Raw genomic sequence first — 27,737 nt, forward strand, 5'->3', positions numbered from 1 at the left:
TACTCTTCACTTGGAAAGTTGTGGACGCTCAAAAGCCAGCAGTAAGAATAATACGTGTTCATTTCATTAACAGTCATCTGGTAGTCGCCTAGTAGGCATTCTGACTGCACCTACGCAATTCAGAATCATAATCACCAACGAAATTCATCATAAGTAATGTACAACAATTTGAGAACAGTGATGTCCGTACAACAATAGAGGAAAAAATGATCTTTGTTAGACTGCTACGGTTCCAGGTTCGAATCCTGCCTCGGGCATGAATGTGTGTGATGTCCTTAGGTTAGTTGGGTTTAGGTAGTTCTAAGTTCTAGGGGACTGATGACCTAAGATGTTAAGTCCCATAGTCCCCAGAGCCATTTGAACCATTTTTGATATTTATTACCCGTTACTGAAGCTGTCAGTGGCTCAGAAAGGAGTTCAATACGCAGGAAGAAAAATTTTTGATCATTTGTCCAATAACATTAAATGTCTGACAGGTAGCAAAACAACTTTTAAAACCGTTTCTTCTGGACATCTACTCCTATTCCATAGATAACTTTTTTAAAGTTGGTAGACTGTAAAAAAAACTACATTTTTTAGTGTAGTTCCAAGAGTAGGACTGAAAAATGTCCAATAATATTGATATATTCATATCCTATAAGCTGACATGTTACACATAACTTCTACAAAGCAAATCATTCATACGATCTAGGGAACATATAACTAACAGAAAACTGTCTAACCGCGTGCGGAACTTATCAGCCAGTGTCAGCGAGCTTCACTGTCTCGCTGAGATGAGTTTAGAAGCTCCGAAAGTGTTCAGTATTTAAATTTAACGTTATGTCTTGGAAGGAAAAAATTTCTTAATTTGGATAACTCTACGTACCGGTACGTAAAATTATACTTTGCTTTTGCACCCATCACTGCTGTCCCTACGCAAATAACGCACAGGTAGTTTTGCAACAGGACATTTGAATACGAAGGAAAAATTGAAAACACTGTTAGCATTGCAGGTAGTGTGGAAAGCCGCACTGTTAGAGGAGAAATTTTCAAAGAACTAACATCTAAATGTGTTTCACCCAAGAAAATGACAATCAGTACGGAACCCGCGAAACTGAGCGGTGACAGCACATATCGGGACGCCACTTTGGATCATTAGTAACGAACAGCTTCGCGAGTGCATTAGAGTACATAGAGTATTCTATGATCCAGCCACCATCGCATAACAAAAAAGAAATTGATCGTTAACTCCTATGTTCGGTAACTGGTTCTCACGTCGTGTCTAAATCAGCTGTTAGCCGAGTAATCAAAGATCAGGAAAGAAAAATTCGTTTCGAAACAGAAAATGTTTCTCATGCTATGATAAACAAATTCAGCTCGGCGAGTGTTTAACATTTCACGTCCCTCGGTAGCTGCAAGATGTGGGTTCTGCCCACTGCTACAAACTGTTCGCAAAATTACCCAGAGATTATAGGCCTTCACGCTGCAGACTGCATTCTTTCATTGTTCACTATTACGAAGTTAAAACTAGGAAAGTAACTTTACATGTAATCTCGACGCGCAGTACTTTATATTGACGCTCACGTCGAAATTTGACTATCTCTGAGGTTAGGCACGAAGCGAATGGAAAACTTGCTCCGATAAGACCACGAGTTGACAGCGAGCGGTGCGCTTGGCTGAGTTCGGCTTGGCTTGTGTGCTGTCAGACCGACTCGCGACCTTGGTGCAGCCTTTAACGTTATCGCGAGCACTGTGCAAACGGCTGCTTTGTGACTCCCCTCTTTCTTTAAAATCAACGTTTACGTCATACTGGTCCAAACATTTTTTATTCGATTCCCTAACCTCTAAGATGAAATCAATTGTCACCTTCGCTGACGCTCCGCGCCAACACAACGGTACCTTCCGAGGAGTGTAAGAATTAATTGTTCAAGGAAAAGCAGCGTCTTAGTTAAGCTAGACAGACTTGGTTCTAATCTCTCCAATACAAGCATGATTTGGACCTTCAGCCTCGTAAATAGTTTGTTAATGGTGCGGTGACATCTCGAAAGCCGTGGGCGCTGCTTTTCGTGGTCCCTGCACGATCTGAGACAGCCCCAGATCGAGAGAGGTTGTTCACGGCTTGCTATATTGTTGTTTGATTTTAACGTCTCAAGCGGATGAAGAACTGGGTATCAGTCTTATTTGCGTTTCATTTTTCGCGACACAAGAACAGAAAATAAACTTAATGTTTTGCTCATGTGCTACTTATCTCGCTTCCAAGTTTCTGGGAGGGAGGTCGTCTCAGAAGTAGTGTTCAGTAGAGGCGAAGCCAAAGCTCATCTGAGGGGCTGGGCAAGTTACCTGCAATGACCTTAATGAGAGAACTCGGCATTTGCCCGAAGTGAACCAATAAAACAGAAAAACCAAACTGGAATAGTCAGACGGATTCGACTTTGCTTCCTCCGAATCAGTTCGTAGTCTTAATAACTTCACCATATTTCTCAGCGCAGATGCTACTGTGGGAAACCAATATTCATTTGCTTCGATAACTAACCCATTATTTCACTTGTGGTGGGAAGTATTAAAGATAATTTTCATCATAGTTGCACTTAGCTCCGTTTTTCACGTCGTGTGTATCATCTAGAGCTAGAGCGTTAGCGCCATAGTGTTTACATCCGAGATAGGTGAAAATTGTACATTACGCATTCTTAAACATGTTGCGCTGTCGCGCGCCAAAAACTGTTAGACTTTGAATTTAACTGTTATTCCACACTACTACTGGCACAACTGCCGTTTCGGCTGCATTTATTCGTAGGGTGACGTCCCGTCTGAACAAATCACTGAACGTTCCCAACATTCCATTTTTTCCCACAATAATCTTATATAGTATGCTTTCCTCGCAGGTTTTGTATTTCAAATACGGTAACAAGTCTAACTTGAGACCCGCTGAAGCCCTGTCCCGTAGATATAAAACTTTCTCTGTTAATATCATTTAGCGCGACAGAAACAGTAAACCGACCCAGAGTTCCTTTCGTTCCTAGCGCTTATTAGCCCAGTCAACAAAGACAAAAAAATGTGAACTGGGGGAAAAAAATTCGTGTAGTCGCAAATTTTTGAACAGTGGTAAGGGGAATTTCATGAACTACAGACACGTGTAGAGGTTGAATATCTAAAAAGTGGCATTCGACGAAAATTTTCCCTAGTACAAAATTAAACTGCGTTAAATTTCCTTTAAAAATTGTCCTCATATTTTCTGTGATACAGTTTCCGTGTTGCAGGGGATCGAAAAATCGCAGATTATATAAAATAGTGTTTAGTGGTGTAACACTGATGTTTATTGTTAAATGAAGTGAGTTACGAACAAATATTAAATGGGTGCGCCTAATCTAAGTGCAGTAGAGCCGTATCAATGGATAAATTGTGGCCTGGAAGATGCGAATGGGTGGGTAGGTAGGAGTGGATGTTAGAAGCGTGAGGGAACGTAGGTCGGTGGATCGTGCTCGTGGACTTCCCTCCTTCATAGGTCTGCAAAATGAAGAGCGAGCAAGCAAATCCCCATTCTCCCTATAGCGCTAAGCCACAAAAACAAAAAAAGCTACAGTGTATTTCACAAAGTTGTATCGATCCTTCCGCAGCTGGCAACACACTGCACACACACCCTCTCCCGGGGAAGGGGAGGGTATTTTTTCCACGCGAAGTGTGTTAACACGATATAATATTATCTCAAGAAACACACATGGTCAGATTTTATGTAAATCTCTGCACACTGTTCTAGACTGCTACAGAGACATTCTTAGTCATCCTGTAAGGCAGTTGTAGCGTTCTTCCTGTGTAAGTGGCTTCGTCCACCTTGAGCGTTGCTCGCTTTTCAGTTTACAGACTCTCTCTCCAGCGTTTACTGTCCAATTCTCTTACGTCAGTAGCCAAAATAAAATCACTCAGCTCGGTTTTTCTTTTTTAAGTGGAGTTATTCACGGTTTATTGAGTTGAGTGAGCTTTTATGTAAAATACATTTCTATAAACAATGGCTAAGAAATGTATAATTTTTGTGATGTCAGTATGTATGTAGTGTCGTTAGTAAAAGGATTTGATTGGTAATTGTGGTACCTTGCTGCTGTCTATCGTTGCCAGTGTATTATAAAGCCATGTAACTGTGTTGTAGCCACTTTGTGAATTAGTGAATGACCAGAAAGTTACTACACTTCTCTCACCAGTAATTGTGTAACTGGTAGACTGCATAAACCTTTTACATTCAGGAAATGCCCAGAATCGGCTGCAGTGAGTAGAGCCACTTGCCATACATCCACAGTAATCTTGAAAAGTGGGTATCGATATGTCTGATGGCATACGAATAATCATGTTTAAATCTCGAACAGTTATCTGCTGTAATGTATTGCTTGACTTGTGTTCAAATATCTGGAAGTTCCATAACACCAAGGTGATCTACTTCTGTTACAATGGGAGACAGTTTAAGCCTCTAGACCTCTTCCGATGCTGGGATAGCTGATGCTGGGATGATGCATTCGATAACCTCAAGCTGCAAAGAGTATCCCTGCGATTGATAGTGGAGACAGTGAAATCAACATTTTCGAATAATACTGACAGCGTGTTACACTTGGGGCAGCCTCTCCAGTGTGACACAGTTGACAGTTCTAGCTGTTGAAATTTTCTTGCGTAATAACTCATTCCACAAATGCAAATAAATATCCAATAACTGAAAATAGCTCCGCTATATAAACAAGAGTTCAGGTAAGTTATTTTGTTTGCTTACATGAGTATTGCCAGGAAATGCTGGGGGCGGTATAGTCTACCTGTAAACTGAAGACCGAGCGGCACTTGTGATGGAAGAAGTTTCCTTTGCCGGAAGAAAACAACTGCCGTACAGTAAGACTAAGAATGGCTTTCCCTCTAGGATTGTAGAACAATGTGCAAAAATTTGCGTAGATTCTGCCCATGTACGTTTCTTAAGTATTAGCAGTAATTCATATCCGCTTTCCACGTAGCGTTAACATACGGTGGGAAAAGAAATGGACCTGAGCATGACTGAACACTGCGTTGCCAGGGATTTACATGGCAAGCTGTATGATGGTCTGTACAACTTTGAGAAACACACTGGAGTTTCTTTTTGTGACGTAGTTCGGTAGAAAGAACGCGGAACTGCCAGATCATTCATTTTGCAGACCTATGGAGGAGGGAAGCGCATGAGCACAATCCAGCGACCTACCTTCCCTCGTGGTTCTACACCACAAGTCTCCCGCCTCCACCCTGTTGTATCCCCCGGCGCACTATCCCGAAATACGTATCTACCCCACTTGGATGTGGTACACAATTTAATATTTGTTCTTAACTCCATTTAACAACAAACATCAACGTTACACCATTACAACACTATTTTTAATAATTACGATTTTTCCTTGCCTTGCAACATGGACACTATCAGTCCTAGCGAAAAATGTATATGGCCTTTTTTGTAAGAAATTGAATGTAGTTCAATTTTGTAGCGAGAAATATTTTCGCTAGGAACCACGGTTTTCGATGTAGTCAGAAAAACATTAAAAAGTAACTTTTGAACTACCTCCCTCCCCAATTTTTCCCTTTGTTTTCCTTCATTGACTGAACTACATCCTGTCGTAAGGGATCCACTGTTTTCATGACTTGCCATTCTTAAATTTTTTGCTTATTTTAACTTTTGTGGCCGGAGGCTCTTCCTGTCGCCAGCTAACCTAATCGACGAAACACCTGTGAGCCACTTGGCTGCGATCCGTGTAAACTTCGTTCTGTGTGCTATCATGTTTCCAACTGTTTATGTATCGTAATTTTTGGGAAAGAACTTTCCGTAAACAAGAATGGAAAGTCGCCCAAAAATCCACTGACAGGTGATATAGACCAATAGCCTTTAGTCTGCCACGCGTATTCGATCAGGATCTGGTACACGTACCCGTCCTGCAAGCCAGTGTGCCAGTGTGCTGCATATTAAGCTACACGAGCAGGTCTTGAAGTGTACCTGTCGTAATTATGTTGCTGTTGTCGCAGGAAGCGTCGTCTTAAAGCATTTATGCAGATCTTGAGTGGCGTCGTAATTGTGAGCAGTTTTTTTCTGTGTGTGTGTGTGTGTGTGGGGGGGGGGGGGCGTACAAATTCGAAGTCATCCCTTACTTTTGCAATTTACTCACCGTTGTGGAAGCACGCCCTGTCGGAGACCACTTTGGCTAGCTTGTTTCGGTCAATCCTCATAACTGTTACGATATTTAATACTAAGATGATATAGTTTTGATTCTTCAGCGAAGTACATGCTGCAATGCTTTAACAGCGCACACACACTACTAGCGTTGAATCAGACTCTTTTTTATCCATTCTCGCTGAAGTGTCAATCCTGTACAATCATGGGTGAGCGTTCCGTGGATTCTGGAAGGCGTGGAGAGGACCCAGTAACAAGACGGAACGTGGAAGAAATCTGTGAAGTTTTTTGGACTCTTCAACTAGTCCACACTGGCCGGATCAATTGAGGACCCTATTCGAATCCCTATCTGGCGCTAAATCTTAACTTGCCACAAATATTCATACTTAGTGCTGTCAATAGTAAGCTGTCACGTTTGTCTTTTCCACGATAAATTTTCATGCGAAACAAGCGAGGTGACGCAGTGAGTAGACACTGCAGTTTTGTTTGGGAGGATGACAGTTCAAATCCCACCTGGATATCCAGATTTAGTTTTTACGTCATTTTCTAAAATCGAGTAAAGTGAGTGCTGGGCTGATTCTTTCTGAAAAGGAGCGGCCAATTTCCTTCCTCATCCTTCCCCTATCCGGACTTGTGCTCAGTCTCCAGTGATCTAGGTGTCTATGGATCATTAAACCCAATATTCCTTCCTTCTTTCCTTTTTCATGCGAGCTACTGACTAGCAATACAGTTAGCGTTGAACTAGAAGTGGCTCTGCCATTCTGCTCAACAGCGGGCCTACGTCGCCTCCAGTGCGATTGCGACATCTTAGTATTATACACGTCTACAGTAGAGGCATTGCTGTGCCGAAGAACAAGCCAGCTGAAAGTTAATCAAACCATCGCCATTAAAGTCATTAAAGTCTTGAACAGCAACGGAAACTCTCTAACTTCAATAAAACAATAATTCTTTTAATTTTCCTGTAGTGATTAGCGAAACGGCAAATACCGTAAGTGTGGATGGTCACACAGCATTTGAATCCCGCTCGTCCATAATGGAGATCCAGTGTCTTGCCACATGTGTGACATCGCTCGAAACAGCGACGAAGAAGAAATGGTGCCCAGGAATGGGAGAAAAACGTATATCACACCCGTCTACAAGAAGGGCAGCAGAAGCGATCCACAAAACTATCTTCCAATATCTTTGACATCTATTTGTTGTAGAATCTTAAAACATTCTGACCTAGAATGCCCACCTCTGTGGCAAGCAGCATGGATTCCGAAAACGTCGATCACGTGAAACCCAGCTCGCTCTTTTATCACATGGCATCCTGAAAGCCATGCATCAAGGCAGTCAGATAGATAAAGTATTCATTTTCCAAAAAACCACTTGACTCAGTACCACACCTATGCATATTATGGAAAGTAAAATCGTATGGGGTTTCAAGCGAAATTTATGACTGGATTGAGGATTTATTGCTAGGAAGGACGCAGCGTGCTATCCTGGATGGTGAGGCAGCCACAGATGTAGAAATAACTTCACGTGAACCCCAGGGCAGTGTGCAGGGACCATTGCTGTTCACGTATGTTAATGACCTTGCAGACAATGTTAATAGTAATCTCAGATTTTCGCGGGTGATGCAGTTATCTACAACGAAATATTATCTGATAAAAGCTGTATAAATATTGTCAAATCTTGATAAGATTTCAAAGTGGTGCAAAGATTGATATTCGGGAGGAGACGGTTCAAACTCACGTCCGGCCATCCTGATTTAGGTTTTCCGTTATTTTCCTAAATCGCTTCAGGCAAATGCCAGGATAGTTACTTTGAAAGTGTACGGCCGACCTCCTTCCCCAATCCGATGGGACCGATGACCTCGCTGTTTGGTCCCCTCCCCCAAACCAACCAACCAACGACTGGCAACTTGCTTTACATTAGGGTGACCAGAATTTCAAAATCAAAATATGGAAATAAATTGTAAGTTGAATTTAATCGATATTTTGTAGAGTCTTTGGTTAACACATCTGTACAGTAGTTCTGTGTTAAAAGAAAAAAAACCTGGTTTACGCTACAGATACATAGATCATCGTACGACATTTTTCTTAAGACATCAAAATATCTTGCATTACTAATCGAGTAAATATTTTGTCACACGCAAAAAGCTTGCAAAACAGTTTGTATCACTGATGTTATAATTTCAGAAATGGAAATTCAGCTTTAGTGTCGTGAATTCAGTTTTAATCTCGTCAGTAAATACTGCTTATTTTTGGCATTTTTATGAAAAGTTTACATTATATCACATCAAGTAACGTAATCTGTGATTCTGACGTTTTAAAACCACACTTCTAAACACAGTGGCCTGAAGCAATACGCAATGCACAACGAGAGCGATAGTGACAAACTGCTCTTCATGTGAAAGCGTTACATAGTACCGACATCAGAGACTCAAAAATCGTACCTCGTTCAGTTTGATTCAGTCAAAGAGTGTATTTTCTTTATCATTTGTATATGACCAGATTTGTTCTCCATTTAGTCATGCTATAAATTTCTTAAAAACATGCTACGTCCTGTATGTATTTTGTCAGGACAACAAGACACTGAAACTAAATAAGGAAGACCCCGTAAAATATGGTACGTACCGTCATCCTTCTTTAAATTAGGAATATAAATATTTGCACTTCACAAAACGAGGAGAAAATATGGTATCCTATGACTACAACATGGGTGAATCAATGTTAGGATTGGTCAACTCATACAAAATACGTAGGTGTAAAAATTCCTGGTGATTTTAAGTGGAACTATCACATAGTTTCATTCGTTTGTGAAGCGGGTGGCAGACTTTCAGTGGCTGAGTACTAGGGAAATGCAACCAGCCTGCGAAGGAGATTGCTTACAGGCACTCGTGCGTCCCATACTAGAAGTTTGTTGAAGTGTGAGAGCATTACGAAATAGGGCTAACAGGGGACCAGCATGAATAACACAGGTTTTACCCATGGGAGATTTCCATGGAGATGCCGCAAAAAGAGACTGGCAAGCGCTTGAATATAGACGCAGACTACCACGTGAAAGGCTACTTAGCAAGTTTCAAAACCTAACTTTAAGCGGTGGATACAGAAATATGCTAAAACACACTACATATCGCTCCCGCAGGAATAGCAAAGGCATGATCAGATTATAGGACGCACAGAGGCGCTTAAGCAATCATTCTTCCGTCGCTCCGCACGTGAATCGATCATGAAAAAGCCATAACAACTGATAAATGGACAGTACTCGCTGCCATGCGCTTCAGTGTTTTGCGGAGTATGGATGTAGATGCAAACAGATATCATAAGATGTTTAGTTGACAATACCTTCAACAAATATATTACCAGAAGTGAAACGTCACAATATCCTGACTACGATATAAATGAAAATTTATTAAGCTAGTAAGTGCGATAGATTTTTAGTGCATCTTATTGCGGTTCAATTGAAGCTGGTAATTGGGACAAAATCTGTGCTCGCATAGGCTGTCAGTTAGTTAATAGAGTAAACAATTGGTGTTTGCTCCGAGCAAATTTTTGGCACCCACTCATGTACAGTAGAAATCAGATATAGTGTCTTAGTGACTCGTGTTGGGTATGTTACTACGCAGATGTGGCTGTTAACGTGGTTGAAAAAGGAAAGTTACGATGAAACGCGGAGACCGGTTACCGTTTACACTAATGAATGTAGGAGTCAGGAACCACTTTCACGCCGATATTACGTGTACATCAAGCACGTATTACCACTTGGAGGCAAAAAATATTACGGCTAAGAGGTAAACGTTTATATGAACAAGTGCACTCAGGAACAGGATTTTCTAACCACTTTACAGTGTGTTACAGAATTTTTCATGTATAACTGTCCCCGCCCTTTTCTGTTTCAGCCACGAGAAATGCACAGGAAGAAAGATTGTTAGGAGGCCTCTGTATGAGCCTTTATGGCCTTTTCGCGAGACGTCCACAGGTAGAAGCAAAATATTAAACTCTTCTATGAACTTGGGCGTTGCAATAGTAATGCACAACGCTATTCTGGCAGGGTCTGCGACCGGCGTTTGTGGAGCATTTCCGTGACGCTTCCGTACTTACTAACATAAGAGGAAAAGTGCGCTTTTCTCCGGATCTTTCCTCCATCAATTCTATTTCAGAGTCCCGGTCAGAAGTGCGGAACTCAAGTATCGGTCGAACGAGCGTTTCGTCAGCTAGCTCTATTTTTAATGGATGTGATAGTTTGACTGTTCAGAAATCGTGTAGTCAAATAATACATGGTCATCTATCCTATTTGTGCGAAACACGTTCACGCTCTACTGCCAGTCCCTGCACCAAGCATCGATCCTTGCATGTCTTCCTATGATTTGCTACAGCGTTAGAGCGTACAGACGTCTCTATATAAACAGTACTTTCCACGTACAGCCTCATGGATCTCCCGACATTATCCACTAGTGACTAAATCATTTATGTATATTGTGAACTGTACCCTTGGGATACGACCGAAAGTACTTCCACGACAGAAGATTTCCCTCATCACTTTGTCTTATAACCACGGTTTTCAGTCTGTAACAGGACTATAGACACACATGCAAACGAATAAAAAGTTGAAACTTCCTGGCAGATTAAAACTGTGTGCCCGACAGAGACTCGAACTCGGGACCTTTGCCTTTCGCGGGCAAGTGCTCTACCAACTGAGCTACCGAAGCACGACTCACGCCCGGTACTCACAGCTTTACTTCTGCCAGTACCTCGTCTCCTACCTTCCAAACTTAACAGAAGCTCTCCTGCGAACCTTGCAGAACTAGCACTCCTTTCTTTCAGGAGTGCTAGTTCTGCAAGGTTCGCAGGAGAGCTTCTGTTAAGTTTGGAAGGTAGGAGACGAGGTACTGGCAGAAGTAAAGCTGTGAGTACCGGGCGTGAGTCGTGCTTCGGTAGCTCAGTTGGTAGAGCACTTGCCCGCGAAAGGCAAAGGTCCCGAGTTCGAGTCTCGGTCGGGCACACAGTTTTAATCTGCCAGGAAGTTTCATATCAGCGCACACTCCGCTGCAGAGTGAAAATCTCATTCTGGAATAAAAAGTTAATTACATACCTTTTTCCAGCTTGATGATTAAAAATTTGTCTATCCATTATACTTCAGCTGCACTGTTCTTTAAGTTTATTTAAATCTAGATTTACTTCCATTCAATTATCCAAAAGTGTTTCCGTTTCATAACACCTTAAGAGTAAAACAGAAGTAATATCCGGCGTTCTCCAAGGAACCGTTATAGGCCCTCTATTGTTCCTGATCTGTGTTAACGACATAGGAGACAATCTGAGTAGCCGTCTTAGATTGTTTGCAGATGATGCTGTCATTTACCGTCTTGTAAAGTCATCAGATGATCAAAACGACTTGCAAAATGATTTAGATAAAATATCTGTATAGTGCGAAAAGTGCCAATTGACCCTGTATAAGGAAAAGTGTGAAGTTATTCACATGAGTACTAAAAGGCATCAGCTAAATTTCGATTACGCGATAAGTCACACAAATCTGAAGGCTGTAAATAAAGCTAATTACTTAGGGACTACAATTACAAATAACCTAAACTGGAACCATCACATAGATAATATTGTGGGTAGAGCAAACCAAAGATTGCGATTCATTGGCAGAACACTTAGAAGGTGCAACAGGTCTACTAAAGAGACCGCTTACACCACGCTTGTCCGCCCTATTCTGAGTATTGCTGTGCGGTGTGGTATCCGTATCAGGTGGGACTGACGGATGACGTCGAAAAAGTACAAAGAAGGGCAGCTCGTTTTGTATTATTGCGAAATGGGGAGATGGTGTGACACACATGATACGTGAATTGAAGTGGCAATCATTAAAACAAAGGCGTTTTTCGTTGCGACGGGATCTTCTCATGAAATTTCAATCACCAGTTTTCTCCACCGATTGCGAAAACATTCTGTTGGCACCCACCTACATAGGGAGAAATGATCATAACGATAAAATGAGAGAAATCAGGGCACGCACAGAAAAATTTAAGTGCTCCTTTTTTCCGCGTGCCGTTCGAGAATGGAACGGTAGAGAGACAGCTTGAAGGTGGTTCATTGAAACCTCTGTCAGGCACTTTATTGTGAATAGCAGAGTAATCACGTAGATGTAGATGAAGTAGTTACCAGTGTAGACTTTCGATGGTACACTTAGTTCCTATTCGATGGCCGCACTCCGATTTATAAATAGACACCTTCTGTTACAGGTAGGCCTACTTTAGGGCTTAACATTTTTTTATATACACTGTGTTGCTAAAACTGTGAATTCAACAGAGTTCAAAACCTCATACGTTCAACCACATTCGTGGCAACACTGAAACTCATAGTACAGTGTGTGATGCGATGTTAAAGGGAAACAGCATTAAGTCGTGCTGCTCGTGTACTTTCTCCACGTAAGGGTCTAGCAAATAATGCGCACGTGATATGGGATAGCAGTATCAACATACACTGTTTAATATCACTGTGGCTCAGACATCACAGATCCGTCGACGATCGCTGCCAGGGACCTGCACAGCATGTCCCAGAGGTTCGAGCTACTCGCAGGAACGGGTCAGGGCGGTAGCCGTATTTTAATGTAGTTTAGTCAGTTACATTAGCTTAATTACGAGGTTCTGATTATTGGATTTCGATCCTGCATTGCACCTAGACTTCCTTGTTCTCGTTATTGGCTTTCGTTCAGTGTTCTGCTTTCAACGAACTTGGCTTTATTTACGGATTATGCGTTCATAGCCAGAGCGAACAGAAAACATTGTATTCTTATAAACAGTAGACTTTAGTTTATATTTTCTTTGGCGTTTACTATACGCTTAATATGGCAAGAAGCTTATTTCATAGATGATTCATGTTACATTAAAAATGTGTAATGACATAGAGGCCATAACTGACAACACATCATTGTAACTGACAACTAATATTATTCTTTCGCGTTGTTCAGAGAAGAGATAAAGAATGACACGCGCACGCACACACACACACACACACACACACACACACACACACACACACACACACACACACACACTTGTTTGTTCTGGGGATAAATAGCTCAATAATTATCTAGTTTTAATACATCTTCAGTTCAAAAAGTCAAAGATGATCTTGTAAACTGTATTTTCTGATGAAAGGATAGCGGAACATTCGTTTTTCATCTTGCCTGGTTGCACAAAATACCTTGTCAATCATTACTGCTCACGCGCGAATTCCAACCTCCTTTGATACTGAGTCGAACAAATCTATCCTGTGGAGGTAACTGGGAGGTTGCTGGAATGGAAGTGTGTCCTTATGACGGACCTCACCTGCTGCCTACCGCATGTTAAATCCGTAAACCATGGTCTTCAGTTGGGGGAATAGGTTGTTGGTTATAGCACTGGCCGCTTCTGTGTCGTCGTATTTATTTCCACAAGTTATGCTTTGGAATATGATCTGATGTACTGAAATCATGGGAAGCAACGTTGCACGTTCCAATACACGCACTGAACGCTACGTACTGTGAATAATTTTTGCAACACACTGCACAAGTAGCAGGATTTGATCTGATGAAGCACAATTAGAATTGATTGGAACAGTAAAGCAGCGTAATTGTGTGTTCCAGTTTGCAGATAGCACACATTTTATAGAAGTGGAAGTCAGTTTACCAGGTGTTAATTTTTTTGTGTAAACTGTCATCCAGGCGTCGGATTTGACCTTTTTTAGGGTACAGTGAGCGGCAAGGCATATTTCGAAAAGTGATAAGTATCCGTTATACTCGAAATATGAGTATAAACTGTAAAGGGTAAGATGTAGCTTAGAAAACTGGATATAGTTGCAGAGGAGAAGCTGAAACGCTGTGTGTATCGAGCGTAGCAAACACCAAGCCAAACGATACTAAAACAGAATTCCCCAACTGGCTAGTATCTGGACGTCAGTTGCCTATTAACTATGGAAGTTGGATATGATTATTTTTTATACTCTGATAATGGTATTGATTTGGTATTTTCATGTTTGCAGCTTTTTCTTTTCTCTTAGTTTTTGAGATTTTTTATTTCATGTGAATGTTGGAATGCCTCGTTCTACGAAGCCACAGCAGATCGTTCCCTCTTTCGACGCACAAAAAATGGCGACTCTGAGAACAATATCTAAAAACGGGGACAGTTTCCCCGTGGTAGTATTTGGGGTTTAATTCGTGAGTATTACAGAGTAGCCAGAGCACTTAGTGAATGACGCACTATCTGGTCCCGTTGCGTCACAATGTAAGATACAGGTGTATTTGAGGCTTCACGGAAGCTTGACGCTGTTGGGTTGTCACAGGAACCACGGGCCAAGAGTGACAATGAGTCGTTTTGCTTGCGGTAACTCGTATACATCTCAAAGTCCCGAACTTTTCTTCTGGAGCATAACACATGTTAATATATTCTTATTTTGGAAAGTTTAAAAATATTTGGTATCACAAAACTACGTGAAGATGCAAAGCACATGCCTTGATCTCGTTTATTATATACATCTGTATATATACTATAAATGCCTCTGTAAAGTGCGTGGCACAGGATACTTAAAATTGTACCACACGCTACTCTTTCTCCACGGTTAATCGCGTAAGGGGCGCTAGAAGAAAGGTTTCTTAAATGTCTCTGTACGCGCAGTATTTAATCTTGACTTCGTGCTCTCTGCGGATCGATACGCAAGAGGATGAAGTATATTTCTAGATGCTTCACTTCAAATTGGTCCTTGAAACTTACTAAATGGACTTCCGCGGGATAGTTGCCACCTGTCTCCAACAGACTGCCAGTTAACTCCCCCGAGACCATTCGTGCTGCCGCCTTGGGGCACTATCTGATCAAAAGTATACGAATATTCCTTCGTAATGTGGAATTGACGACTAGAGATTAGAGGTGGACCCGCCAGTATAAAAGGAGCTAGGCAGTACTGTATTGACGGTAGAGAAACAGTAACAGCAGAATCTGGCTATCAGGTGAGCTCAGCGACTTGGAACATGAAGTAGGTACTGGATGTCACCTGAGTAACATACCCGTCAGGGACATTTCGACTCTTCTAATGCTGCAAAAGTCGACCGTTAATGTGACTATAATGTGGAAACGCGAAGAAACTACAGGGTGGCGCACGAAATGCGTTACCATTTTGATTTTTAATATAAACTTTATTGTCAATACAATCTGAAGGAAACATATCCTACAATGAAGAGCCGTCCATGGAGTTTTGTTCTAACTCAGCACATGCTCAATATGTCCACCATTTCGTTTCCTAACTTCCTTCAAACGAACACTGAAGTTAGTGATTACCCTACGGCACATGTCTTCCGTAATTTCACTGCAAGCTTGAAGAATAAGTCTTCTGAGCTCCATTAAATCACGTGGACGTTTGGAGATTTTTTTTTTTTTTCCTTTAGGTACCCCCAAAGAAAAGTCACATGGATTGAGGTCTGGACTATTGGGGGGGGGGGGGGGGGGGGGGGCAATTTTGTCCGTCATTGAAGCAACCTGGAAACCTGAGTGAAATGATCCGCATGTCGAAATGCTCGAGTAAAAACTTGAACACAGTGTTCGCAGTATGTAGCCTTGCTCCATCTTGCATGAACCACTGCGCGTTGAAGGGCAAGGCAGTAGCAAGAAGCTGTGGAATGAAGCTATTCCGAAGCATGCTAAAATAACGCTCGCTGTTCACAATTTCTTCAAAGAAAAAGGGTCCAATAAATCCGTGATTGGACATTGCTGCCCACGCTGTAATCCTCAGAGCGTGATGTTGTCGTTCATGAAGCACTTTGTTTGTTAACCACACTGTCTAAATGAAAATTCGCCTCGTCTGAAAACCAAACGTTGTTGAGAGTTTCTTCCCTATCCTCCGCCCACTGAGCAAACAGTAGTCTCTGCTGCTTGTGTTCTTCAGTGAGCTATTGTGCACAGGTCATCTTGTATGGGTACATATGGAGGTCACTTTTAAGATTGCGTTGAACGGAGCGTCTGGATATTCCCAGTTGCACTGCTGCCTTTCTACACGATTTCCCAGGACTTCTCTGTACAGCAACTCGTACCGCTTCAATATTCTCCGGCGAACAAACAGGCTTAGGCCGAGGTCGCTTCGCTTCCAATACTGTTCCTTCCTGTACAAATTTATCGTACAACCTGTGGATGGTCTTCTTGCAAGGGACCCAGCGTGTGTTAAACTGTTGTCGAAAACGCCTCTGAGTCATAACAAGGCTTTTCGTTTCATGAAAACGTAACACAATTGCCGATCGTTGCTGTGTCGTCAGTCTTCCATTGTCAGCCATTGCTGCTTACTAGTCTCATAGCGGCAGTATCGTGAATTACACATCATTTCGTAACTCATTTATTTTTCCAAGCTCTGCTGGTACTGCTGTAGAGATCCCAGCGGGATATCTAATGTGCGTCGTAAATTGTGAAAGAAACAATTGGTAACGCATTTCGTGCGCCACCCTGTATCTCAGCTAAACCAAGACCGGGCAAACCTCATGTACTGACAGATAACTACCCTCCAGCATTGCAGAGGGTGGTTGTAAAAATACTGTATGGAATCAGCGGAAGGAATCATTCGTGAGCTCCAAAGCAGACCAGCTAGCACGATGACTGCATTTAAGGAGTTAAAAAGAATGGACTACAGTGGTCGAGCAGCTGCTCACAAACCACAGTTTCTGTGGTCAGCGCTAATCGACGCTTGAGGTAGTAAAAAGGGACGCCCCTGGACAGTGGATGACTGGAGACGAGTGATTTGGAATGATGAATCACGCTATACTCTGTGGCAATGCGATGGAAAGGTCTGGATATGACGAATGCTTGCAGAACGTTACCTACCATCGTGCGTAGTGTCAACAGTGAAGTACAGAGAAGGCACTGTTATGCTATGGGGTTGTTTTTTGAGGATTGGGGTGGTCCCTTATTGCGCTTAAGAAATCGTTAAATTCGGAAGAATATGAACATATTTGACAGCATTCTGCACTGTGAACAGTAGAGGAACAGTTAGAAGTCAGTGGTTGATTGTCAGCATAACACTGCACCCTGTCACAAAGCAGCATGAGAAGCAGTGGGTCATGGACAAGAACATTGGATGGCCCTGCCCAGTCAAAACCTGAAGCCAATGGAACACCTCTGGGATGAGTTAGAAGCTGAACTTCGTTCCAGACCTAAGTCTCCAACACCAACGGCTGATTTCGACTCTTCAGAAAATATGGGTTGTCATATCTCCACAAATTCCAACACCCTACTCAAAGTATACCCAGCAGAGTTCAAGGCGTCGTAAAGGCGAACAATGGACACACTCGATGTTAATGCCCACTAAAAGCTGTCCAAATACTTTTTTGTCAAATAGTGCAATTGTCCAAAATCGCTCTTTTAATTTTCTGTGGGCTTGCATTTTTTATCAGTATTCTAAAAAGGGATGAACTAGTGTTCTGTAAAGTGTTTCCTTTGTAGACTCTCACTTGCTTTCCTTATGACTGAGCCTAGATGATCATTCCATGTGATATCCATATAAATTGCCGCTCACAGGTATTTGTACGAGTTGCAGAGTTGACTGATTATGATCGTAGGAGTGTAATAAATAATCAAACTGAAATAAAAGTTCACTCATTTGTAATTTTAAATGTCTCAATCCGTAAACTCAAACCCAGTGCAAAAAAAATACCATATGAAGACGTACAACGCTCGTCGAAGTGTTCAAAAATTTTCTACAACTGATGCTTTCTTTGCTAGTAAGTGCTAGGTCATACAGTCCCCATTCGCAGCCGAGTTGTCAGCGCGTCTGACTGCCTCGCGGACGATCCGAGCTCAGTTTCCGATACTGCCGTGGACTTCTCATGGTGTGAGGACTGGAAATTGGTTCACTCAACTCTGTGTTGCCTACTGAAGTTACTTGAACGAGGAGTGGCGGCTCCAAAGGTGTGGAAACCTGACGACTGGTAGAGGGGTGTGCGAAGTCCATTCCCCTCTGTACAGTATCCGAATGACGCCATGTGGCACAGGATGACACGACGGTCGGTGGACATAGCACAGTCCTCTGTCAACGCATGTGAGTTATTGTGTTCTATATAAATCCGACAATTACTAAGGAGTATATAATAGCAAAAGTTAAATTCTTTGAGAATGAAGTACAGGAAGAAGGTGTAAATAATCATCTCAGATCCAGTTTTTCCCATCTCTCAACAAAGTGGACAACGTACAGTAGTAATAGTTCCTTGATCGTCCATTTTGAACCAAACCAGTAATTTTCCAATTATGTAATTCAACAATATTGCAGAATGTAATGGTACAAAAAGATGATGGGCGCTAAGATTTCACAGAGAATCGCGGAACCATCAGACTGTCCACTAATGCCGCTGTTGTCTCCAGCAAACATCGTCGTAGGACGATCGTTCAGAGATACAGAAAAATTTAGACAAAATTTCTGTGGGGTATAGTGAATGCCAGCTGTTTGTAAATGTGAATAAATGCAAGACAATAGCTGTAACAAAGAGAAACTGATTACGAGTAAGCGTGAACATCTTGAGCACTTAATATCGTATAAGTATTTGGGGATAATAGCAAGATACGATGTGAAATCGGACGACCACATAAAATCAGTTTATGGAATGCGAATGGAAGTCGTAAATTTCTAAGGGAAATCTCAAACAAAACTCTAGTGCTACAATTCTATAGAACTGTACCAGCCTTTGTAATAGGCGTGACAACAGCAGCGTTTTTTCCCCTTTTTTTTCCTCTCTCTCTATTGGTCTTCTGACTAGTTTGATGCGGCCCACCACGAATGACTCTGTTATACTAACTTCGTCTCGGTGTAGCACCTGCACCCTTCACCCATAATCATTTTTTGGAAGTATTCCAATCTCTGTGTTCCTCTACAGTTTTCACCCTTTACAGCTCCCTCCAATACCATGAAGGTTATTCCCTTATTCCTCAACACATGTTCTGCTACCCCATACTTTCTTCTTGTTGGTGTTTTTGGTCGAATGTTTGATCGGAGCCAAAACAAGAGCTCCTAGAAATTATGCAATGTATTTTTCTCCGAATTTTTGTAGCCAAATTAAGAGTGGTAAAAGAACAAACGGAATATCAAATTGACCATCTTGAAGTCTAGTTTTGCAGGAAATATTTGCTGTTTTAAGTAATCAGGAACACGTCCGAAAGAACAGACACCACGCGACTCTAAAATTAGTGAGCGTGGAAGACATTTACAGGGACTCTGGATAGGTGGCCCTAGGTGGTAATGTGAGTCGGCCAGGAGGAATACCTAGATAGTCCTTACATTTGCCACACACACTGTTTCTGGATGGCGCAGCGGTTAACGCAGCTGCCTAGTAAGCAGGTGATCCCGGGTTCGAGTCTCGGTCCGGCACACATTTTCACTCGCCGCCGCTGATTCAGTCCTGGTGCAGCTGATGTCATTAGTGCCTTCCCTTACCTTTCTCCCCTTCCACCTGCAACTTACATAATATAAATTTCACTGATTACTCTATATACATACTCTTAATAGTAATAGAATACCTATCGAATATTTAAATATATCTCATGCTTTATGAACAAAAATTGAATATAAAACATAATTTAAAAAGGCAGTTAAATGATTTGTGAAATAAAAGTAAGGAAGAAAATACGCATTAGAAGTTCTTTTGAATGAAGCTCGAAATCACGCGAAGTAACCGAGCTGTCGTTTGCTGATTTAAAGTTCAATGATTAATTTAGAATTTTCACAAGTACTAGAGGATATTTGTCTGAAGGATTTCTTACTGATATCCTTACCTCGAGAACGTACGAGAATCTCAGCTGATGTACATGATTTCGAGCATCATTCGAAACCGAGTCAAATGTCGCGCTAATTATTTCACTTCTTACTTGTAGACAGTAGACAAAGCATTTCATAAAATATTATCCTTGCTAAGTCTATGGAGGTCCTCTTCATTCTTGATTTTTATTACTCCATCTAATTCTCGAAGTTCAGATGTAACGCCGCAGTACGAACAGATTATTTCATTTTGCAGTTTTCCACAGTCCACAATTCACTTCCATACAATGCTGTACTCCAGGCGTACATTCTCAGAAATTTATTCCTCAGATTAAGAAGTATACTTCTGTGGCCTGATATGACATCTCGATCTGTGTGACTCAGCTTTTTATGTTCTCCTTGCTTCGTCCGTCATACGTTATTTGCTTCCAAGACAACGAGTTCCTTCACTTAACTTTTTTCTTGGTCACCAGTTTTGAGAAGTTTTTTTGCTAATTTCATTTCTGCTACACCACATTATTTTCATCATCCTTCGTTTTACTCTCAGTCGATATTCTGTACTCGCTAGACTGTTCATTCCATTAAACACATCCTGCAATTCTTCACTTTCACTGAGGATGACAATGTTTTCAGCAAATCTTGTCACCGAATCCTTTCACCTTAAAGTTTAATCCCGCTCTTGAACAGTTCCTTTATTTTCGTCACTTCTTCGATGCATAGATTGAAGGCTAGGGTGAAAGACTACATCCCTATCTTTCACCTTTTTTAATCCGAGTACTTCGTTCCTGATCTTCTATTCTAACTGTTCCCTCTTGGTTCTTGTACATACTGCATATCAGCCGTCTCTCTCTATAGTTTACTCATATTTCGAACATCTTGCACCAATTTACGTTGTCGAACGCTTTTCCTGAGTCGACAAATTCTATGAGCATGCCTTGATTTGTCTTCAGTCTTGCTTCTATTATAAAGCGCAACTTCAGAACTGCACCTCTGGCAACTTTACCTTTCCTAAAGCCAAACTGATCGTCATTTAACGGACCCTTAGGTTTCTTTTCCAATCTTCTGTATCTTATTCTTGCCATCAGCTGTTAAGCCTGATTTTGTGATTGTTCTTGTACTTATCGGCGCTTGCTATCTTCGCGATTGTGTCGATGATATTTTTCCGAAAGTCTGATGCTATATCTCAGTAGTCATAGGTTTTACAAACCAACTTGAATAATCGTTTGGTTGCCATTTAGCCCAATTAGAAATTCCGCAGGGGTGTTGTTATCCTCTTATAACTTATTTGATCGCAAGTCATCCAAAAGTTGGTTAAATTCTGACTCTAATACTAGATCCTCTGTCTTCTATACCAATTCCCATTTCTTCTTCCAACACGTCATCAGACAAGCCCTCCATCTCGTAGAGGCCTTCAGTGTACTCTTTCCATCGATCTTCTGTCACCCCTGTGCTTGACAACGGAATTCCCATTTCACTATTAACTTAGACGCACTTGCTTTTAATTTCAGAAAAAGTTGTTTTAACTTTCTTACATACTGAATCAATCTTTCCAAAGAACATTCCTTTTTAGATTTCTACACATTTTTCCTGCAACCTGTATCCCTATACCTCCTGTTTATTTCGTTCCTAACTGACTTATATCTCTGTATTCCAGAATTTACTTCAATATTTTTGTATTTCCTTCTTTTGTCGGCTAGCTGAAGTATTTTTCCTGTTACCAATGTTTCTTCGCAATTACTTTCCTTGTGCTTAAGTTCGTCTGCTCATCTTCTGTTATTGCCGTTTTCAGAAACGTCCATTTTCTTTAGCTGAACTGTCTACTGGGGAATTAATTATCACAGTATTTACATCCTTGATACCTTCAAACACATCTAATCAATTCTCAGTACTTCAGTATCCCATTTCTTTCCACAGTGATTGTTCCGGATGATTCTCTTAAACTTCCGCCTATTGCCCATCATTAATAAGTTGTGACCAGAGCCTGTATCTGTTCCTGAGTTGCTCTAAAATCCATTATTTTTTCAACAGTATGTTGGCTACTGACAGCTGAAATTTATTGCAGAAATCGGTTTCTTTCCTCTTCCACTTCTGCTACCAAGACATTATTCACCTGTAATTCTTCCATTTCCTCACCTACAACCACGTTCCAATCCCCCATGATTGTTAAATTATAATCTTCCTTTATATAATGAACTACCCATTCAATATCAGTATACTTTCTCTGTTTCTTCATTTCCTGCTTGTGACGTCGGCATGTATACCTGAGCTATTATTGCTGGCGTTGATTTGCTGTCGATTCTGATGAGAAAAACCTTGTGATTAAACTGTTTACAGTAACTCACTGTGTGCCCTACATTCCTATTCATAACGAATTTTACTCCAGTTATAACATTTTCTGCTGCATTTTTACCTCCCGCTTGGCAGTTCCCTCCCACATATCTGAATGTAGGGCGGAGGGCTAATACGGAATGTTTTGTCGATGGAGAGATTATCATGACACTTTCTCAGTTCTAGGCCATATATCCCGTGCGTGCTTATTATGTGTGTCTAATGCTGTTTTCTTCCAGCGCTTTCTGCATCCTCACGCCGTTGATCATTATTGATTCTTCCACCCTTATGTGTAGTTCCCATCCCATCAGAAAGAGAACCATAAAACTGTCCGCTCACGTCGTTTTTGACAAGGCCGTTGGTAAGAATGTGACTCCGTATGTTGCGAGTCTTCGGGTACTATTGCTGGCTATTTTTATTCGCAATTTAAGTAGCTGATGAGATCGAACTCGGGACTAAGGACGCTTTTGATTGCTAGTCAAAGACGCTACCTTTCTTGTCTTCTTTCTGTTTATTTTCCGTTTTTAGTCAGTGGGTCTGTGTGGATGTCGCATTACGTCTTTCAGATTCCACCCATGAGAACTTCTTTTTTCTGGCCAGTCTTCTTATCGAACACCCGGAGCTACGGTACCGGCTTCCCGAGATCATACGGAAGTGTAGCAGAAATGCTCCTGGAACTTCTATGACACAAAAAAGACGATGTAGTTCTCAGGAAACCGTGATGGGTAAATTTAGAGAACTTGTTTCCAAGGGCGACTGTGGAGGCAATCTGCTACGACCATCGGGTCTCTCGCATAAGGACCACGAGAATAAGAAGAGAGAATAGGGTACGTACGAAGACAGTTTTTTTTCCTAGCTCAGTAAGCGAATGGAACAGGACACAAAAACTGTAATACAGATACGAAGTACCCTCCGCGATACACCTTACCGTGGCTTTGGAGTACTATTTAGGTGAAAATTTATTATTGGCGAAACTAGTAAAGCCTGCCGCTATGTTTTTTTATGAAACCCGAAAGGTCAGCGTTCATCATGCTCAGCCTGTGAAAAGGAGTCAGACGCATGGGAAACGTGAAAGTAACTGTTATGCCTCGTTGCGCAGTGCCATTGTGAGAGTTGGAATGAGGCAGAATAAAGACTCCAAGAAACTGATTGGTCATACAGGGACATTTCACTTTGCAAAGGACAGGCCAACAGTGAAGAACACCTGTGTGAGGCAAATATGCTTCAGAGAACGCCATTTAGTCGATGATGTTGCAAATGAGAATCCAATAGTGTGTTTCTGTACAAAGACAGGAAACTCGTAACCCATTCAGAAACGTCACGCCAGGATGTGCAGTCTTGCCAGAAAACGCCGGCTTGAGACATGACTGGCGAAATTTTCACAGTCCACTGATGACAGTACTACGCTGTGGGTGATCTGTGGTTGTAAAGGAAACCATGAGAAATCGGTAGACTGTTGAGATATTTTAGCCTCTTCATGGCTGATATCTCCCGCACCTGAGGAGGAGGATAATTGCACTTGTCACAAGGCCAGAATGGTGCATGAGAAGCATCGTGGTGAAATCTAAGTGATTCCCTGGCCACATATCGAGCACACCAGGAATGTCGAGAGCAAGCAAATAGTTCACAGGCCAACACCTAAAGGAAAGGTGTGGCTCGTGTGGCGATACCTGGTGCCATTCATCCCTGACAAATCTCAGTAATTTGTCGAGACACTACCACAGCAGCCGTTTCGTAACAGTGGTCATAACGTTCTGTCTGATCAACAGAAGCTATTTCACGGTGCATTTGGAAAAGTCAGACCGGCCAGAAAATGACACACGGTGGCGGCAATATCACTCATATGTTGCAATTTCTGACAAACATTTCACTTGACTAGTGTTGAAACGAAGTATTACACTGTCATTTGGTGTTCCGTGACGAGGCACGACTCACGTGTTCTGGTTTCGTCAGCCATGTCACTCTTGATGCTCTGGAACATGACGCAGCAGTGATTCACCGTATTAGCAATATACGGATCTCTGCGGTCACACTGTAGCTGATTTTATTTTGTCATTGAATGGAACAAGAGTCTGACTGTTATGGAATATAAGCGACAGTTAACTTAATCTACTATTAGCAGCTTTATAGCTGATTCTCTCTCCAATGTAGATTCTTATTGGCTGCCAGGTCCGGATGGCGTACCAATCCGTTTCACACAGTGTGCGCTACGGCATTGCCCCATACTTAGCTTGCATTTATCGGGTACCTCTTGCTCAGTGAGAAGTCCCAAGTGACTGGAAACAAGCGCAGGTGACTACTTTATACAGGGTGTTACAAAAAGGCACGGCCAAACTTCCAGGAAACATTCCTCACAGACAAAGAAAGAAAATATGTTATGTGGATATATGTCCACGTTAGAGCTCATTTTATTACTTCTCTTCAAATCACATTAATCGTGGAATGGAAACAGACAGCAACAGAACGTACCAGCGTGACTTCAAACACTTTGTTACAGGAAATGTTCAAAATGTCCTCCGTTAGCGAAGAAACATGCATCCACCCTCCGTCGCATGGAATCCCTGATGCGCTGATGCAGTCCTGGAGAATGGCGTATTGCATCACAGCCGTCCACAATACGGGCACGAAGAGTCTCTACATTTGGTACCGGGGTTGCGTAGACAAGAGCTTTCAAATGCCCCCACAAATGAAAGTCAAGAGGGTTGAGGTCGGGAGAGCGTGGAGGCCATGGAATTGGTCCGCCTCTACCAATCCATCGGTCACCGAATCTGTTGTTGAGAAGCGTACGAACACTTCTACTGAAATGTGCAGGAACTCCATCATCCATGAACCACATGTTGTGTCGTACTTGTAAAGGCACATGTTCTAGCAGCACAGGTAGAGTATCCCCTATGAAATCATGATAACGTGCTCCATTGAGCGTAGGTGGAAGAACATACTGACGAAACTAAAATGAGCTCCAACATGGAAATTAAGCGTTTCCGGACACATGTCCACATAACATCTTTTCTTTATTTGTGTGTGAGGAATGTTTCCCGAAAGTTTGGCCGTACCTCTTTGTAACACCCTGTATAAGAAGGGTAACAGAACGGGCCTGCAAAGTTACAACATCCCTAACATCGGTTTGCTGCGGAATTCTTGAACATAATCTCAGCTCGAATATAATTAATTTTCTACGGACCGTAAAGCTTACACCCACGAATCAACATGGTTTTGGAAAGAATCGCTCGTATGTAACTAGGCTTGCCCTTTTATCACGTAATGTACTGCGAACTATGGATGAAGGGCAACAGGTAGAGTCGATATTTCTAGATTTCCGGAAAGCATTTGAAACTGTGCCCCATGGCGGACTGTTAACAAAGGTACGAGCATATGAAATAGATTCCCAGATATATGAGTGGCTTGAAGACTTCTTAAGTAACAGAACCCGGTATGTTGTCCTCGACGGCGACTGTTCATCAGAGGCAAGGGTATCGTCAGGAGGGCCAGGGAGCTGTGATATGACCGGTATTATTTTTTATATACACAAATGATCTAGCGTACAGGGTGGGCGACAATCTGTGGTTGTTTACCGATGTTGCTGTTGTGTACGGTAAGGTGTCGAAGTTGACCGACTGTGTGAGGAAACAGGATGATTTAGACAAAATTTCTAATTGGTGTGATGAATGTAGAAAAATGGAACTTAATCCGGATGATTAGGAAAATCAAACCCCTAATGTTCTTGTTATGTTGGCAGAAGAGCCAACACCGTGTTATTAGAGTAGACCGAAATGTACGCGTTTTAGCTCACGCAGGCTGGCCTGAGGAGGGAAGAACTATACTGACGTGAGGTCTGGAACATGAGAAGGAATTAGAATTCAGAAAGCGGACGTAATTAGTTGGATACTTAACTTGAATCCATTAATGATTAACGTCGCTCTTGACGGTACATGATTCACAATATCAATAGTTACTGAAATGGCGCCTTGCTAGGTCTTAGCAAATGACGTAGCTGAAGGCTATGCTAAACTGTCCTCTCTGCAAATGACAGCTTATGTATACAGTGAACCATCGCTAGCAAAGTCGGCCGTACAACTGGGGCGAGTGCTAGGAAGTCTCTAGGCTAGACCTACCGTGTGGCGGTGCTGGGTCTGCAATCACTGATAGTGACGACACGCGGGTCCGACGTATACTAACGGATCGCGGTCGATTTAAAGGCTACCACCTAGCAAGTGTGGTGTCTGGCGGTGACACCACAACTCTGATGCAACATTAGTAGTGTCCTGCCTGGCACAATCATGTCGTTTAAATACCTGGGCGTGACGTTGCGAAGTGATACGAAATGGAACTAGCATTATGATAGGGAAGGCGAAGGGGCGATTTCGTTTTATTGCGAGAATTTTGGAAATTGTGGTTCACCTGTGAAGGAGATCGCTTATAGGACGCTAGTACCACCTGTTACTGAGTACTGTTAGTGTTCCGGATCCACACGAGGTAGTATTGAAGGAAGACATCGAAGCAGTTCACAAGCGGGCTGCTAGATTTGTTGCTGGTAGGTTCGAACAACACACAAGTATTACGGAGATGCTTCGGGAACTCAAACAGGAATCACTGGAGGGAAGACGACATTCTTTCTAAGGTGCATTATTGAGAAAATCTAGAGAACCGGCATTTGACGCTGATTACAGAACGATTCTACTGAAGCCAACATAAAATTTCGCGTAAAATTAGGGCTCGTACAGAGGCATATAGACTAATTTCTCCCTCGCTCTATTTGCGAATAGAAAGAGGGAAGGAAGTGACTAATAGTGCTAATGGTACACTCCGCCTCTCACCGAGCAGTTGCTTGCGGAGTATGAGTGTTGCTATAGAATTACCTCCATTGATCCATAACACCCCTTCTGGTAGGTTTACTACTGGTAGTTGTGATGTAGACGTGCTGCTAGCTAATGAGTACGGACAGTAAAGCCAGTCCTTCTGAACATTCCACAGCCAACATAAGACGTTCTAACTAGTCAGACATGACCATAAAAAAGTACGCCAGTCGTTTGGAGCACTGAAGACGGTGTAGAACTGGCGCCAGGCGGTGATGTGACTCTCCAGCGGTCACGTCAGTCAAGCCAGTAAAGTGTTGTGTTGCGCTAGGCGGATGTACAGAACAGCGCAGTTGAATAGCTCAACGAGGAGACGTTACAGAATAAAAGAAGAGTTATCGTGTTTGGACGTGCCCGTGACTACGCCGTGAATGACGTCGCCAGATTTCTCGGTGTATCAATTCGGACTGTCCAACGTATCTACGGGCAATAATGTACCGCTCACAGGCATGTAACACGGCGTAAGAACAGTGATCGTAAAAATATCTAATAGACAGGCACCGGAGACGAGTGCCGCACCTCGTCAGTGACGGTCGATTTCAAGACAGACAAGAAATGCTGCAGTCAGAGAATGCAGGCCCAACTCAATTGGTTTCTAAGTGAACATTGCGAAACGACATGTATGCAACGGACATTTGGAGACGGGCCGTCGCCCGGAAGTCCACTGCCCACAGTGGCACA

At 42.2% G+C, this 27,737-nt stretch overlaps 1 protein-coding gene across 3 annotated transcripts in view; it reads left to right on the forward strand.

Moving 5' to 3' along the window:
* The window catches only part of LOC124613181 (peptide transporter family 1), a 341,779-nt gene that overhangs the window by 162,126 nt on the left and 151,916 nt on the right, over window positions 1-27,737 (forward strand). The window lies entirely within an intron of this gene.

Source organism: Schistocerca americana, chromosome 4, assembly GCF_021461395.2.
Source record: "Schistocerca americana isolate TAMUIC-IGC-003095 chromosome 4, iqSchAmer2.1, whole genome shotgun sequence".
NCBI lineage: Eukaryota > Metazoa > Arthropoda > Insecta > Orthoptera > Acrididae > Schistocerca > Schistocerca americana.